Below are 17,808 nucleotides of genomic sequence, written 5' to 3'. Positions count from 1 at the left end.
CTTGGCTCAGAAGAACTCAGACAAGATTAACAAGACAAGATTAAAAGACAGATTAAGAAGAGAAAAACAAATACAAGTTTATTAACATGTATATATCCTGTACACATACATCCTGGTTCATAGCCAGGAAAACTGAATAACTCCCTGAGATGGCCCCAAGCCACCACCTTAAATACCACCCTCAGCAAAAGACAAAAGAAAGACGTTTGGGTGGGGTAGAGGGGAACAGTTATTCGAGGTTATGAGGGAAAGCACTGGAAAGAAGGGTAAGGTTTGTTATGCAGATTTAAGTAGGTGCCTTCTGTACTGACAAAATTCTCTTGTGATTTAGAGTCAACCTTCTCTTCCTGGGAGAGAGGGAGACACAAATGGATATTTCCTTTATAAATGTACATTTCTCTTACAAAAGGATAACTTCTACTCTTCTTTTCAGAGCTTCTCCTGCATCTGCAGTTTCTCAAAATAACCAGCTCAAAATAATCCTTATGCCAAAGAGGTACATTTTGGGGGTAGCATATTCTGCTACTCTTCAGCACAAACCAACTAAATGACATAATTCAACCACAGGGAGAAGACTCAAACATAGGAAAGACAAGAATGGAGAAACAGTTATGAAAAATAAGTGGCTGTGTGTAATTAATGCACTTATTCATTGAACTTAGTCTAAATAATTATAAAACAGGAAGTGTATGTTGTGATTTTTGAAAGAAATATAAGATGGTTGAGAGCAGAGGTTATTATAGATTTTGTGTCCTACCTATTTTATACCATAAAATAATGGTATATAGTTATAATGAACTGAGATAAAAATCTAAGAGTATACTAGTCAAGAAAATAGGACTGTTAAGAATTAACAAGAGAGGAGAGGATTAGGAGAATTCTAATATGAAAAAGAGAGAGGATTAGGAGAATTCTAATATGAAAAATTCTTCAGCCTCATCCATATCTGTTCAAATGTCCTCATCTCATATTATTACTGAAAGTGGGGTCTGGCTGCTTGCTGCTCTGAAGCCAATAAAGAGGCAAAGTTGGTGGAAAGGAAAGTTTGCTTTATTTTGGAGGCTGGCAACATGGTGGGGGGGGGGGGCTCCTGTCCAAAAGCTGACTCCCTCTCCCTCCCCACCCACCTCTGGCAATCAGTGGGCAAGAGCTTTTAAAGGGGAGTTTCAGGGGTGTATAGGCAGAGGGAGGGGGCTACATGCAGAAACAGCACAGTCAGCTCTGATAATTACCTTGAAATTGGTAGAGTTGGTCTTCAGTTCCAGGGTTGGTTTGTTCCCATTTCTTTGAGGCCAGCTCTCGGAATTGTGGCAGCTTATGTCATGGCTATAGTCTGGTCATCATGTAGTTAACTTCTTCCACCTGCTGGGGGTTTCAGTATCTACAAGACAGCCCAAAGGACATGGCTCAAAATATTATCTATAGCCCTTGAGGAGGAACTAAAGGTCCTTATTTTATTTTATTTACTAAAGGTCCTATTATTATTTGGTCTTGTTTGACTGCTTTCCTTTGTTTCTGCATTTTCTCTCTTCTCTGATTAAAATTATCCTTTGGCTCAAGTCTTTCTACAGACAAAAGGCAGGTGGAGGACATGAGAGGGAAGGATCATAGGGTCCTTCTTTGTTTCAATATCTCAGGATCCTTCCCCTTCCCCATCAATGTTCTTACTTTCATGCAAATGTCCAGCATTGCAACTCTGCAACTCTTACAGTCAGGCTGTGGTGCTGGTCCTTGGCAGTGACCAGTGTAGGAGGCGAGGGACTCCACAAAGGGGTCTTGGAAGCTTTCTAGTTCTCTTTGTGTTTAGTTGCATATGCATAGCTTTCCATTTCTCTGTATCCTCTGGCATCAAAAGATGCCCGGTGATTTTACTATCTTTATTGTCATTATTGTTGTCATAATGACTGAGTACCCAAGCCACTAGATCCATGCCTTTCCCTTCACCTGGATTCACACAGCTAAAAGATAAACTAGGGTATATTAAAAATTTTAAGAGTTTAAAATCAGGCAGCACCAAACCAGAGGGGGTTACAAGCACTCTGCCCACAGGAACTAGGAAAAAGACTTGTATAGAAAAAATAGGGAAGCAGAGAAAGAAAATTGTATTAATTGGCTATATAGTTGGCTCTTTGTGACTGGTGGACCTTAGTGCTTTGATTTAGAAAACGTGAGGCATTTTCAGGCTTAGATTTTGGTTTGGTTATGTAGGCTGTGTAGGGGAGTAGAACTTGCCGCCCCAAAATATATCTCTTTGGCATGAGGATTATCATTATTATTATTCTTCTTTTTGGCCGTGCTGCGAGACAGGCGGGATCTTAATTCCCCAACTAGGGATTGAACTGGCGCCATGCAGTGGAAGCATGGAGTCCTAACCACTGGACCACCGGGGAAGTCCCCATGAGGATTATTTTAGTGCTGATTATTTTTAAGAAACTGCAGACACAGGAGAAGCTGTGAAAACTGAGTAATAGAAGTTACCCTTTTGTAAGAGACATTTACACTTGTAAGGGTAATCTCCATTTGTAAGGGTGTCTCCCTTGCTGTACCTGGAAGAAGGTGACATTATTTCTAGAAACTCTTATCAATGCAGAAGGCAAAGATTTAACTTTGCAAGACAGCCTTACCCTCGTTTACTGCGCTTTTCCTGGTAGCCTCGCATAACCCACTCGACCCACCCCCAACATTCTCTTTTGTTTTTAGCTAAAGATGGTATTTAAGGTGAGGGTTTCCCGCATTTTGGAGAGTTGCTCAGTTTTCCTGAGTCTCTAGGAGGTATATATGTTATTAAACTTCGTTGTTTTTCTCCTGGTTATCTGTCTTACGGAAATTTGATTATTAGGCCACCAAAAGAACCTAGAAGGGTAGAAGTGTGAAATAAAATTCATATTTTATGGCAAGACAAGAAACATGTAAACATAAAAGGATTTCTCTGCCCTTTGGCCTCCTCTCCCCCTCTGCTGTACATTGTGTACCTGCATTATGCATCGACCAAACCTCCCCCTTGGGCAGAAATACCTGCTCAACCATATAGAGCAACATTCTTCTAGCATCAACAAGACAACTCCTTAAAAGATAACATTCCATCTTGATCTTGTAAGGGGTCATGATGACCTACCACTCTGTACTTGCAGATCTGGAATGTGTAAACTGTCAATAATGATGCCGAAAGTTTGGCCTCTCTGCACCAGTGACATACAGAGTTCTGGGTGAAGTAGAAAAGGATAGCTTTATTGCTTTGCAGGCAAAGGGGGACACAGCAGGCTCCTGCCTCGAAAAACTGTGTCCCAACCCGGGAGGATTTTTTTTTTTTATACAGCAGGTTCTTATTAGCTTTCTATTTATATGTATAAAACCCGGGAGGATTTGATGAGGAGTTTTCTAACAATACTTCAAGGGTGGTGCTGCAGACAAGATTAGGGTGTGTTCAGGGTCTCAGGTGACTGGTGTCCTAATCTTGATGAGCTTCCCTGGTCCTTTTAATCTTACCTCAGGTGGTTTGGGGGCTGCTCCTCCCTTGATTAGCAACTGTTTGAATCCTTATGCCTTTAGGTGCTGTAGCCATCTTACAATAAGCATGAGATGAAAGCCAACATTGTAGATATGGTTGGGGAGGAAAAAAAAAAAAAAAAAAGCCCATTTGGAAAGCATCATACCACCCCTGGACCACGTACTTCTGGACTTATTTGTATATGAGATAAATACACTTCTTTTTGTTTTATCTGCCATTAGTCAGGCCTTTATGGTACCCCCAGGCAAACGTATGTCTAATGAATACAACTTCACTGGGGCTGGAGAAGAACAGATTATTACTGAATTCATATTAAGCTCCATGCTGCTCCTGGAATAGCATCCCAAGGAATGAAACCATTCATTCCTCAGAATCCATCTCCCATGATCCAGAAGAACAGGGGTTGGCACACTTTTTCTAATGAGGACCAAGTAGGAAACATTTCAGGTTTGTGGGCTCTACAATGTCTGTAACAAATACTCAACTCTGCCAATCGGCCCTTTGGAACTTAGGGAAGGTCATGGAGGCTGGAGTCTTGTCTACAAGAAATGAGGGACCAAAAAAAGGCTTCTGTGCCCAGGAGCCCACAGGGCCCCCCCTGGTTTCAATACTATGTCATTTAATGTAGAACCCTTCTGTCTCAAAAAATTTATATAACTGTGCCCTGACTTCAAACACGTGGAACAGTTCTCAGAGATTCCTGAGATGCTCTTCCCAAGTTATAATCCTCAATTTGGCTTGAATAAAATTTTCCATTTCTTTCTTAGATTGACTGATTAATTTTTCATGGACAAAGGAAAACTTTTTTCCCAACAGCTGCCATGGTATTAAAGCCACCTCAGTCTGATGGCTTCCTTGTTTAGTTAATTTCACAGCCCTAAGCTAATGCTGATGATAATTTGAGTCATTTTGATACAGTATCATGCAGTGAATTACTAGGGCTCCATGCCTGCCATCCTCCACTCTACTCCATGTCAGGCATGAGACTGGGGTACAGGACTAGGGTGAAGTTGGCAAGACACTTAGGGTGCGTTTACTCTTGGCCTGACCCTGAGAGTGAGGGCCTCCTTGATTTTGTGCCCTAAGTGCTTCACTCACCTCACCCTGGCCCTACCTGCACCCCAGGAAGGAGCTCATCCTGATGTTCCTCAAATATATGAGCAACCTAATCTAGAAGTCTATTTTGAGAATATGTTTTCTGGGGTCACTCCTGGCACCAATTAATTCTATCAGAGTCCCAGGAGGGAACAGATGTTACACTCAAATTAGAATAGCATGAGGAGGATTTATAAATGGACTATTTGCAACCATGAGGGTAAAGTATAGAGAAACCACAACACCCTGGGAATAATGACCGCATGGACCTATTACCGTGGAGATCTAAATGGGCAAGGGAGGGCGTGGCTACCAGGGTCCAGAGACAGAGAGTAAGAGCGGAGAGGGTACCTGACAAGTTCTTAAACTCTGATCAAGTTCTCAGCGACCTTACAGGGAGGCAGCCAGGGGATAAACGCCCAGACCTCTTGCTCTATGTACTGATGTACTATTAGTTTTCCCATTGGCCAGTCGATATTGGTTAGCCTCCTGGAGTGTAGAAAGGGGGAGAGTAGTTTGAGAGCAAGCAAAGTATATCCATCACTAGTGGGCAACTAGATGCCAAGTAAAAGAGCATCAAAATAACATAAGGGGGCTTCCCTGGTGGCACAGTGGTTGAGAGTCCGCTTGCCGATGCAGGGGACGCGGGTTCGTGCCCTGGTCCGGGAAGATCCCACATGCCGCGGAGCGGCTGGGCCCGTGAGCCATGGCCGCTGAGCCTGCGCGTCCGGAGTCTGTGCTCCGCAGCGGGAGAGGCCACAGCAGTGAGAGGCCCGCGTACCGCAAAAAAAAAACAAAAAAAACCCAAAAAACGGTACAAAGTACATCCATCACTAGTGGGCAACTATATGCCAAGTAAAAGAGCATCAAAATAACATAAGGAATAGAGGGGTCATTATATTCATATCAAAGCTGAGTACAAGAAAAAAAGTCACAAATTAAATAGGGTAACTCATTTATAACTCACAAAAAGCCTCACATCTCCTTCATGGACACTTTTTTGCATCTAATAACATAGCTACAAAAATATGAAAAAACTTAGCTGCAAGAAATCTAAGGAGAGATTAACAGATGGAATATAGTGATGATGAAATATATTTTTGGCAAGACAAGGAAAATTTAAACGTAAATTTTTTCTCTGGGCCTTTTCCCTCCCCTTTAGTGTGTACTGTGCATCTGCATTAATCAGACCTCCTTAGGAGATAAACTTCCTTCTTAATCTTGTGAGGGGTCATGATGACCCACTCCTCACTTTATAACAGTGCTTTTCCTGGTAGCCTCCTATAACTTTTTTTCTGTGTATAAATGTCAACACGTCGTTTGTTGTATAATAAATACTTTGTCTCAAAAAAGTATGTAACTGTGCTTTGACCTCTGATGGGTGGAACAGTCCTCAGAGAGTTCTGAAAGACTGTCTCTCGGGTTATAATCCTCATGTAGGCTTGAATAAAATTTTCTATTTCTTTCCTAGATTGACCATTGGTTAATTATTTTGTCAGCAGTGAGAAGCTTTAGTATTCAGTTTAGAAGTATAAGCTTGGGAGAGGTTGATACAACGTTAACAGGAAAACCTGAGAAACTTTTCAAACTATGATTAGGCTGCAAAACTGGAAAACATACCATAGAACAGGAGCTGGAGATCTCCATAGAAAAGATGCCATATAAATGTGACCAGAGTTACAAGCTAAAATCCAAGCACTGGTCTAGAGAATTTACAATATTACAACTTTAAAATGAGATGTTTATCAGTTGGGATTCAGTTCAGCTGCAAGTAACAGAAAATCCCCAAATCATGTTGACTTAAACAGGATATAGCTCAATGTCCAGAGGAAGGCAGTCTAAGGCTGGTATGGTGGCACTACACAAAATCCTCAGGAACCCAAGCTACTTTCATCTTTCTGTCCCACTGTATCAAAAAGGTGGCCTTGAGTTCATGGTTAAAGATGGAGCCATGGATTTATTCATACTGTGGGCAGCAAGACGGAGGAAGAGGGAAAGAATGGGCAAAGCAGAAGTGCCTACTATCCATGAAGGGAAGCTCTTGAAGGGAGTTGCCATGCAATACTTCTGCTTATATTCCTGGGGCTAGAACTTAGTCATATTGCCACGTCTATTTGAAAAACATCAAAAAAAAAAAAAAAAGAAGGGGCTTCCCTGGTGGCACAGTGGTTAAGAATTCGCCTGCCAATGCAGAGGACACGGGTTCGAGCCCTGGTCCGGGAAGATACCACATGCCGCGGAGCAACTAAGCCTGTGTGCCACAGCTACTGAGCCTGTGCTCTAGAGCCCGCAAGCCACAATTACTGAGTCCACGTGCCACAGCTACTGAAGCCTGTGTGCCTAGAGCCCGTGATCCGCAACAAGAGAAGCCACTGCAATGAGAAGCCTGCACACCGCAATGAAGAGTAGCCCCCGCTCGCCGCAACTAGAGAAAGCCCGCACACAGCAACGAAGACCCAACACAGCCATAAATTAATTAATTAATTAATTAATTAAAAAAAAGAAAGAAAAGCATCACAGCAAACGTAGAATTCTTTTTCGTGTTCTGGTTGGCTATGTGGCCAGTTGAAAATCTATGACTAAGAAAGAAGGTGAGAGCAGATACCGAGAAGCAGCCAGCAGGTAGTCTCGGCCGCAGCCAGCCCACACTTCCTGAAACACAGTAAAACCTCAGTATTTGTGGAAGAAATGTCAATGGTTTTTATCAGGTGCATAAACACAAAAGGTCCAAAATGAGAAGGTTGGAGTTATATCCTCAAGTTCTGTTTTCAGTTTGACCCATCAAGTTGGAAAACCAGGTGGTCAAGATAGTATAAGACCAAACCTGCCTTTTCTTCTTCTCTTGTTAAAGTACCTGCCCCTGGCGTAGTAATACCACATAATGTACATGAGAGTGATTGTGCAGTGGGTTGCCCAGTTAAAGATCAAGTGTGTTGTTTTTTTATCCTCTTCTTTATTGGGATGATTCCAGAAACGACTTTGGACTCACTGAAGGAACCCTTCTTAATTGTCAGTTACCCTTTCTCATCATCTGCCTAAACAATGTAAATAATGTTATTTGGAATAGGAATAACTCTTGGCTCTGAGTTTAGCAGTCAAGAGACAAATGAGTCTTAAATTTACAGGTGCATAAGAATTAGCTGGTATATTTGTTGAAAATTCTTATTCCTGGACCCCATTACCCAGATACTCTGATTCAATGTCAGACATGGGCTAGGACCTGCAATCTACATTTTAACAAGTTTTTCAGGTAATTTCGACACATATATTTAGAGTAGCACTATCTAACACAATTATACTGCGAGCCATATGTCCTTTTAAATTTCCGAGCGGTCACTTAAAAAAAGTGAAAAGAAATTGGTAAAATTAACTTTAATAATATATCTTATGTATATCAATATATCTAAAACATTATCATTTAGACATGTAATCAGCATAAAAAATTATTAATGAAATATTCTACATTTTTTTCTACCAAGTCCTCAAAACCTGGTGTATATTTTACACTTACAGTACACCTCAATTGGGACCTGCCACATTTCAAATGCACCAACACCTTGTGAGGCCGTGGCTGTTACATTGGACAGGGCAGGTTTAGAGGATTAGACGGCATTAGATTGAAATGATGGAGGTCAGAGACTGCATTTCATTCTTATGTTTGTAGAGCCCAGCAAAGTGCCCAGAATATAGGAAACGTTCAAGAAATATTGGTTGGTGGGTTGGTTAGTCACACTAACAGTTTGGGCTGTAATCACATGAAGCCACGTGCCTATGGCTGTTACTGTGGCTCAGGAAAGAGCCCCAGGTTTTTCTGGGGGGATGCAGAAATTTCTGGGGTGTTCAGAAATCTGCTGGGGCAGTTAATAGATGGGTGTTCAGAATTCTGTTAAGAATAACTTCAAAGGCAGTGAGGGAGGAGGGACTCACTTCAAAGGCTTTAAGAGGTGAAATAGAGCAAGTTAGTAAAGCCTGTTGCTAGGACAACCTGCTCGGGATTGAAAGAGACTCACACGTTGTGGACCTAGGCCTGGTATGGCTGTGATCTCTCCTTTTGTAATATACTCTCTTTTTGCTTGGCTCTAAGGAAGAACAGTTTTAAAATGGCTATTTAAGAGTGCAATTTGGAGCCAGAGGGCCGTGTGGCACTAAAAGTGTTTTAAGTGCAAAGAGAAGGAAAATGGACCTAACGTTGATTGGAAGAGGGCCACCTGAAGTGAAGAACGATCACTGAGTTTCCTGTTAAATTACTGAAATATGCAGTTCAAGAAGAACTTTTATCTCCCAGCTGCTGATAGACTTCATTTATGGGCCTCAAGAATGGGGATCAAAGTAAGTTTTTCCTGGGGCCTAGAATATCATTAGATTAAGCAGTTTAAGATTGTTAAGACAGTAATTATTTGGTACTAAGGTGATTTTATTTTCTTAAGTCTTATTCTCAATTTATCATTGAAATATTTATACAGATATTACCTGGTAATTAATATTTAAGTTTTTAAATAAATTCTAAATAGTGAACTTCTGTTGAGCAATTACTGTATGCCTGACATTCTGCTGAAGGCTTTCATTTATTTAACTTCCAGGAAAAATTTTTTTGTCTATACTTTACCGATTTTTAAAAATTAATTAATTTATTTATGGCTGCTTTGGGTCTTCGTTGCTGCCCGTGGGCTTTCTCTTGCTGCAGTGAGCGGGGGCTGCTCTTTGTTGCGGTGCGTAGGCTCCTCATTGCAGGGGCTTCTCGTTGCGGGGCACGGGCTCTAGGCGTGCGGGCTTCAGTAGCTGTGGCACGCGGGCTCAGTAGTTGTGGCTCACGGGCTCTAGAGTGCAGGCTCAGTAGTTGGGGTGCACGGGCTTAGTTGCTCCGTGGCACGTGGGATTTTCCTGGACCAGGGATCGAACCCGTGTCCCCTGCATTAGCAGGCAATTCTTAACCACTGCGCCACCAGGGAAGTTCCCCGATTTAAAAAAAATTGAAATTTAGAGATATTAAGTGACTTGTTCAAGAATTGTTTCTATAGGAACAATAGAACTAGGGATAACTTTTAGAGTGTGCTTTCCACTTTTAGAAAGTACTTGCATTATTCCTCATAATAACCTTAACTAAGCTGTAAAGTTCAAATTTGTAATATGTTGGTAAATGCATAGGGCCTTAAAGGATCTGACATTAACAACAGATTACAACTGTAGATTCATATAACAAAAGTGACATTTGAGAAATACATTGCTCTAACAATATTAGTTGAAATTGAAATAAGCAGAGACTGGAGGCAAATGCAGTGACTACAAATAATTTGTCATAATCCCAGCAGGAGGTAGACAGAGCCTAGAGTAAAAGAAGGTATTTGTACATAGAGAAAGGAAGGCACTGGTGATGATCCTTAGTAACTGGGCCCACTTAACCACTGTTCTCTCTCTTATTTCCTACAGAGTTCCTAACCAGACCAGTATGATTATTACTTCTACTCCATTCATTGCCACGTTGGCATTAAATACTGATTTCTCCAGCCTGATGTGCCTTCCTTGCACTCTCTGTAGAAAAGGAATCATTGGGTGGAGAACAGATTAATTCCACTCCCTTTGCCAAACATGAAATTAATTGGCTCATTTTGTAAGATAGTGCAGAAAAGATTCAAAATTCAAGGAGGTAGACATGAGTCACAAGGATTTTTAAAAAATAATATTTTCTAACCTAACAGTAAGCCATCATCAGAAGTTATCTGTACTTTTCCTCAACCCTTCTTGGTGAGGGTGGTTTTTTTAATTCAAAAGTTCTAATAGTGAGGACAACCCTCTCCACCTCTCCCCCACCCCATGTTCTCCTTCTCCTATCTAGGGAGAGGCAGATAAATAGAAAGTCCTCCATAGTCAAATTATACCAAGACATTGAATGCTCTAACTTACTTTTCTGGCCTAAATTTTTCTGCTCTTTAAAAAAATTTTTTTATTTGTTTTTCGGCCATGCCACACAGCATGTGGGATCTTAGTTCCGTGACCAGGGATCAAACCTGTGCCCCCTGCAGTGGAGACAGGGCGTCTTAACCACTGGACCACCAGGGAATTCCCTGGCCTAAATTTTTGACAGTGATACCATGTGTGGTAGTCAAATGTTGCTGCCAAAGTGAAAGGGAATAGAAAGTGCAGAAATTTGGGGATTTGTAGGCTTGGAAAAAGGGATTGCTTTTCAGCCTAACAACATAAAATTTAGACCTTTTCTGTGCAAAGGCTGATAACAATTAATCCTCTTTGCAAGGATTAAATTGAGGCTGTGACCATCACACCAATAATAAAACTCTTTACCAAATTAAGGTGAAGTCAAGTAAATCCTTTTAGGTAGACCAGATGGCCTGGGGATGGTAGTGGAATGAAGCAGGGATATTAAGGGTATAGTTGTCTCACTGGAGCTTGATAAACTCAGGAACCCTCAATTAAGCCAGGCAGAATTATGGGGTTAGAGGGCCAAAAAATATATAACCCCCCAAAAATATAGCTAGAAGTAAACTGTGCTTGGGGTTATCGGTGTTTTCAGTTAACTGGAATCAGATGAGAAGCTGACTAGAATAGGTGCCAAAAGGACTGCCATCTTGGACTAAAAGATGTTCTGATGGTTGAGATATAAAATCATATTTAGCCCCCAACCTTCTATCAGCAGGAAACAGATTAAAAAAGCTACTCTGTCCCCAAGGATGGCATATTCTCCAATGCTCTTTTCAAATATAGCTGAGGAGCAAAATAGAAAAGGAAGGAAATTCCAGAGGGTGGAACCAAGGATCACAGAAAGTCAGGGACTGTGGAGCGTTACCAAGGAGCAAAATTGGAGCTAACGTGAACCTGTCACTGCAGTGTATCTCCTACTCATTCCCTTTTCAAATGAGAGTATTTTGTGTGTATCCTGTGTCTGTTCCCCCATTGTACATTGGTTGTATAAGGGAATAAATACTTTGTACTTTTAATTCAAAGCCATGATGCATCAGATTTTTGTTCATCAAATATCCATTCCTCTCCACTTTTCCCCTGTGTGGCAGTACGTTTCTCTGTTCTTAACACTTTGAACATGACCTTGCTTTGTGACTTGTGAACCTCTGACTTGCTTTGGCCAGTGGAATGCAAAGGTATGTAAAGGCTTCAAATGTTGAGCATTTATTTGGCTTGTGTTCCCCTGCTCTTGTAAACTGTCATGAATTGAGCATATTCCTTGGACCAAGAATATGTGGAGACACCTGGAGCAGAACTGAATCCAAGCCAAGCAAAAACGGAAATGTCTGTTGTTTTAAGCTATTGAATTTAGGAATGATATATTATACATCATTATTGCATTAATAGCAGACGAATACATTCATCCTTTGAATGAAGAGAAGCTACATCTGGATATGATGTAGAGAGTCCACGTATCATTCCAGAGGTAGAGTCGATCATGACTTGAGCTTGCTACTTTAACTAGCTGAGACTTTCAGGTTGTTAACTTGGGGAGGTGGTGAATGTGCTTGAGGTACAGGAAGAAGAGTGAGTTAAAGAGTTAATGACCATAAAGTATACAGTGGTTGTCCCTAGTGCTGTTCACTGTATGTTCTGTTCACCCCCTGACCCCGCCCTCCTTCCAGCCATATAGTAGAATTGTATTTGCTGGCCCCTTGTGATTGTGAGGGGTCAAGTAACTAGTTCTGATAAATGAGTTGTGAGCAGAAGTGACATGTGATTGCTAACATGAGAACCTCCAGGGCTTTCTTTTCATTTTTGCAAAGTGATCGGTATTCCAGATTATGGCTGCTCTGTCAGCCTGGGGCCTGACTGACGACATTGATGACATAGACCAGAGCCCCACAAACACTCAACGGAAGTGTAGCGTTAGTGAGAAATATTAATCTTCGCTGTGTTAAGCTCACAAGGATGCTGTAGTAGGAGGTAAGATCTTTCCCATCTATTTTTGGATTTGACGTCTGGATGTGGAATAGCTGGCTTGATATTTTCCTAGTGTTCATATTGATATTTTACAGCTCATTCATGTTCTGCCTGTTCAACGCCCATGTTCTGCTGGTTGTTAAATAATTTGAATATCATCCCCCTGGCTGGCCAAAAATAATGGAAAATGCACAGTGTAATGTTGTAATAAACATTTTGAGCATGAAGAAGATTTGTTCATTCATAAAATTTTTAGTTCCTGGATTACATCATTGGTATAGAATCCCCAAAGAAGGTACATTATCTCACATTATCATAGTATTCAGTAGTGTAAATACTTGCTTGCTCAAGGAAATACCCTATGAATCAACTGATTATTTATGAAGACTAAAATATACAAATCAAGACTCACTTGCCTCACTGTGCCCACCAATCCAAAGTTACCATGTGATAAACTATGCCCAGTATTCAACAGTTCCCCACCTTGTAAGTCCTGCTTTAAAAATCTCCTAGCCTAGGCACTAAAACTCTAAAAATATCCTATCTTAATTTCCCATTCTAAGATTCTACTGAAATTCTGACAAGGTCATGTTTCTACTTTACTGCAGTAAGTCTAACAAATTTACCTTTCCTTGATCCAACAGGGTTTTCTGATGATTTTTTTTTTTTTTTTTTTTTTTTTTTGCGGTATGCGGGCCTCTCACCGCTGTGGCCTCTCCCGTTGCGGAGCACAGGCTCCGGACGCGCAGGCTCAGCGGCCACGGCACACGGGCCCAGCCGCTCTGCAGCATGTGGGATCTTCCCAGACCGGGGCACGAACCTGTGTCCCCTGCATTGGCAGGTGGACTCTCAACCAGGCGGACTGTCAACCACTGCGCCACCAGGGAAGCCCCTGATGATTTTTTAAAGGAGTCAACTCAGCAATTGCTTTCTTTTTTTTTTTTTGTAAGTATTTTATTATTTATTTCGTTGCACCAGGTCTTAGTGGCGGCCGGCGGTCTTCTTAGTTGCAGCTCGTGGGCTCCATAATTGCAGCTCGCCAGCTCCTTAGCTGTGACATGCAAACTCTTAGTTGTGGGATCTAGTTCCCTGAGCAGGGATTGAACTTGGGCCCCCTGCGTTGGGAGGGCAGAGTCTTAACCACTGGACCACCAGGGAAGTCCAAGCAAATTGCTTTCTTAAATGTGAAGTTTCACTAGCATGCATGAGGGTGATAGTATCCCTTTATCATTGCTAGCACTAATTATTATCATATTAGGAAATCTTTGCTTATTTGACGTGGGGGTGGGGGGAGTAGTATTTTATTGTTTTAATTTTGAACTTAGATTACTCTCAAGTTTGAACGTTTTTCAAGTTTTAAGTATTCCATCTATTAAATAATACATGTGGAGTAAGAACTAAAATTAAGGTCTAATATAATGTACTGCTTTGAAATCTGGTGAAATTGAGAGGGGCTTCAATGGCCTAACTGCCAGTTCCCCACCCAGCTCTGCTCTTAAGAGTAAGGTACCCTCGCCAAACAACCCTCCTTATCAGAGGGACTGGGGGCAGTTCCTACTTATCCCTGAGTAGTGGGCTTCAGTTTCCTGCCTACAAGTGGAATCATTCGAACGAGCCAATCACATTCTTCCTCAGGAACTGGGGGCACCCCACCCTCATGATACTATAAAGCCTGCTTCCCATAGCCCTGGTTGTTCATCCTGTTCCCAAGTACCAGCCTTGCGTGGCCCTGCCTGGGGTGTCCTCCTTCCCAGGCTGTGACTATACACACTAGTAAACTGCTGTTGATCTCACCTGTCCAGTGTTGGGAGCTGTGTCTTCAGCCAGCCTCATAATCCTAGGGCAGGAATCCCTCTTTCACCAACCAGGAGAAGAGGAGGTGGATAATTAAAGCAATTCGACAAATATTTATTCTGTGCCTGCAAAGTGTGAAGCAGTATGTCAGTTGCTGAGGCCACCAAAGTGAACAAAACAGACTAACTCTGCCCTCACAGAGCTTATAGGTTTGTGAGGGAGACAGACATCAAACAAATAGCCACATGATAATATATAATTAACATTGCGTTAAATGCTATGAAGGAAAATGTAAGGGTGCTTTTGTGAATTATGTCTTTTGAGCATTTGTCTATTGGGTTCTTAGTGTTTGTCATGTTAATTTGTTTGAGCTAATAATAAAGATATAAACGTGAAATTTCTTGTGTAGTTTTCTCTGTTTGCAGCTTAATTTTTGTGTTTTATAAAAATCGATGTTTTAAATTTTATGTTGTCAAAGTGATCAATCTTTTCCCTCCTGATTTTTTTTGTTACTTTTACTTTTAGAGTTCTTCCCTGTCAGAAATTTTGCAACTATTCATTTATCTTTGCACATAAAAATTTTTTTGAAAAGAAATATATGCACATATGTTACATGCCCATGCAAAAAAATGTCAAATAGTACAAAAGAATATAGAATGAAAAGTAGGTCTCCTTTTCATCCCAAATTTCCAGAATCCATGGATCTGTGTTCTTTCAGAATTTTTTATGCACATACCCACATATAGCCTTTAAACAATGACAGCCTATTACAAACTGTCTTCTGTCCCTTGTTTCGTTTACTTAAAAATATATATGGGACCTTTCTAGATTATTGTGTGTATTTGTAGCCCATTTAAAAAATTAGCTGCACAGTTTTCCACTGAACATGTCAGGATGAAAAACTATGCCTCCAGTCTACTATGTTACATATAATGTTGCAATGAACAATATGTCTCTATATACATATGCAAGAATATCAGATGTTTAAATTTTCAGAATTTGAATTGCTGGGTCAAGGCAATTGTTTATTAAGAACTTTCTATGTATTAAGAAAATTAGTATTTTGCCAAATATTTTATAATTATTTTTCCTCAGTTTGTCATCTAAGTTTGTGGTATTTTAGGCTGTACAGAAAATTCAAATGTTTATGTAGTCCAATTTATCTTTTCCTTTATGGTTTCTGGGTTTTGTATTTTGTTTAGACATATACCAAGATTAATTTGTTTCTTTTCTACTACTTTTAAGATTTCATTTTTACATTTAAATTTTTGATTTATGTGAAGTTTATTTTGGCAAAAAGAATGAGATAGGGAGCCAAGTTAATTTTTTTTCCAGATGGCTTCTCAGTGGCCCAACACCATTTATTATGAATCAATTTTTTCTCTACTATTTTGGTATGTTGTCTTTATCTTATACTAAATTCCCATTTACATTTAGATCTAGTTCTATGGTTTATATTTTGTTCTGTCGATCTGTTTGTTTATTCACGCATCAGGACCAAGCCTCTTAAATTATTGTTCTTTATAAGACATTCTATACATTAGTTTTTATTCCATCTGGAATCGATTTTGGTATATGATGTCATGTGAGAATCTAAATGCCAAATAAAGTCACTCTGTAGACAGAAAGAAAAAAGAAGTTGAAGAAAATGGAGATGGTAGGTGTAGATCTCTCATGGCTTTTTGGATAATTAGTTCATGAAAGGTGTGAAAAGAGAAAGAATAGCTTACAACCATGGTACTTTTGTCATTTTATTACTAAAAATATGTTATGATATTTATTATTATTAACAGTATAATGAATGAATATTGTTATTAATATAGGACCATTTTGATCACCGTTTTCTATCCCTATAGTTCTTTGAAATTGTTAATGTTAAATTTTACTACCTGAATAAATTGTGGAAGACTATCTTGTTATTATACTTTCCTACACTTCTCCCTTTATACTTTTGTCTTTCCTATTTTTATGATTTAAAAATATATATATTTAAATACAAAATAATATGTTTGAATTTTGCCACAGGGCTCCAAAGAGGAGCAGTACCGTGATGTGACAAATATGTGGAGCTGCGCCCAGAATCTTCGTGCAACGGATTAGACTTGCCTATAATTCTAAGTATTAGCTTTCTTTTGGGAAATACAAAGTGAACGACATCACTAAAGAAAACAGAAGTTTTAAACACTGGTAGAGTTTAAAAGTAAGACTACAAAAGAAAGTGACACTAGGTTGCCTCCTCCTGGATGTGTGTCTCGGAAATAGAGCTTAATTTCCCAAGGAACATAAGCATTTAGGGTTGACTGCAGCTGTAATTCTGTGGCAGACACAGTTCATGACAGTTTCCACCACAGAGACTTGGAAAACCAAATACTGACTTCCTTAATCTTTCTTGTAGCCAGTTGTGGTTGATGTGACACAAACAAATGACTGTTAGTGAATACTGGGAAAGCTTTTTTCTTTTCTGATGAAAGAGACAGTTATAGATTTAAAGTTTGTGCCTCCCAAAATTCATACGCTAAAACCTAATCCCCAATATGATGATATAAGAAGGTGGGGCTTTTGGGAGGTGATTAGGTCATGAGGGTGGGGCCCTCATGAATGGGATTAGTGACCCTATAAAAGAGGACCCAGGGAGCTCCCTTGTCCCTTCTGTCACGTGAGAACACAGTGAGAATACAGCCATCTATGAACCAGGAACTGGGTCCTCATCAGACATGAAATCTGCCAGCACCATGACCTTGGGCTTCCCAGCCTCCAGAACAGTGAGAAATAAATATTTGTTGTTCAAGCCACTCAACGTACGGTATTTTTGTTATAACAGCTTGAGCAGACTAAGAGAGAACAGATGTGGTTGACACCACCTCTTCTCCCCTTTTTTTTCTCTTGAAAGCAGACTTGATTTCCAGAGTTCTGAAAACTATTTTTTAACCATGAGGTATATTACAAGGGGGTCTCAGAATCTTGGTCTGGATGCCAGCACTCCCTATCTCCAAATTTCTTGCCGTGACAAAAACAAAAACCCTTTTGTGAGTCATTGTTAGTTAAGTGTTCTATAATGTGCAGCCAAGAATGGTAGACAATAGAGAAAGTCTAGCCCCAGTAACATATGAAATGAAGGAATAATTTAGAAAATACAAATCAAGTAATAAACTTATTCTTGCCTACATAAATTCAATGACTTTTTTCAATAAAGATTTTTTCAACTGATGTTTACAGGAGTTGATACCCTATGAGAACAAAGTGTCACTAGATTTTATTTGAAGATTTAAATATGAAAACCCTACTTACAGGCTATAGGGGATAATATTCTCTTTGAATTGTTGTAGCTAAAGTAGTAAGAGTACTCAGCTAAAAAACATCTCAAGAGGGCTTCCCTTGTAGCACAGTGGTTGGGAGTCTGCCTGCCGATGCAGGGGACGCGGGTTCGTGTCCCGGTCCGGGAGGATCCCACATGTCGCGCAGCGGCTGGGCCCGTGGGACATGGCCGCTGGGCCTGTGCGTCCGGAGCCTGTGCT

At 40.4% G+C, this 17,808-nt stretch overlaps 1 long non-coding RNA gene across 1 annotated transcript in view; it reads right to left on the bottom strand.

Moving 5' to 3' along the window:
- Nucleotides 1-1,238: 1,238 nt before the first annotated feature.
- LOC132430780 (uncharacterized) overlaps nucleotides 1,239-17,808 on the bottom strand; it is a 70,924-nt gene continuing 54,354 nt past the window's right edge. Inside the window, exons 6-7 of the long non-coding RNA XR_009520563.1 lie at nucleotides 14,294-14,418; nucleotides 1,239-1,381 (exon numbers count right to left, since the gene is read on the bottom strand). This is a non-coding gene — a long non-coding RNA (uncharacterized lncRNA). The remainder of the gene's footprint in view (nucleotides 1,382-14,293; nucleotides 14,419-17,808) is intronic.

This window comes from Delphinus delphis, chromosome 9 (assembly GCF_949987515.2).
Source record: "Delphinus delphis chromosome 9, mDelDel1.2, whole genome shotgun sequence".
NCBI lineage: Eukaryota > Metazoa > Chordata > Mammalia > Artiodactyla > Delphinidae > Delphinus > Delphinus delphis.
The sequence above is the reverse complement of the archived record's forward strand: the minus strand, read 5'-3'. Positions and strand labels throughout refer to the sequence as shown.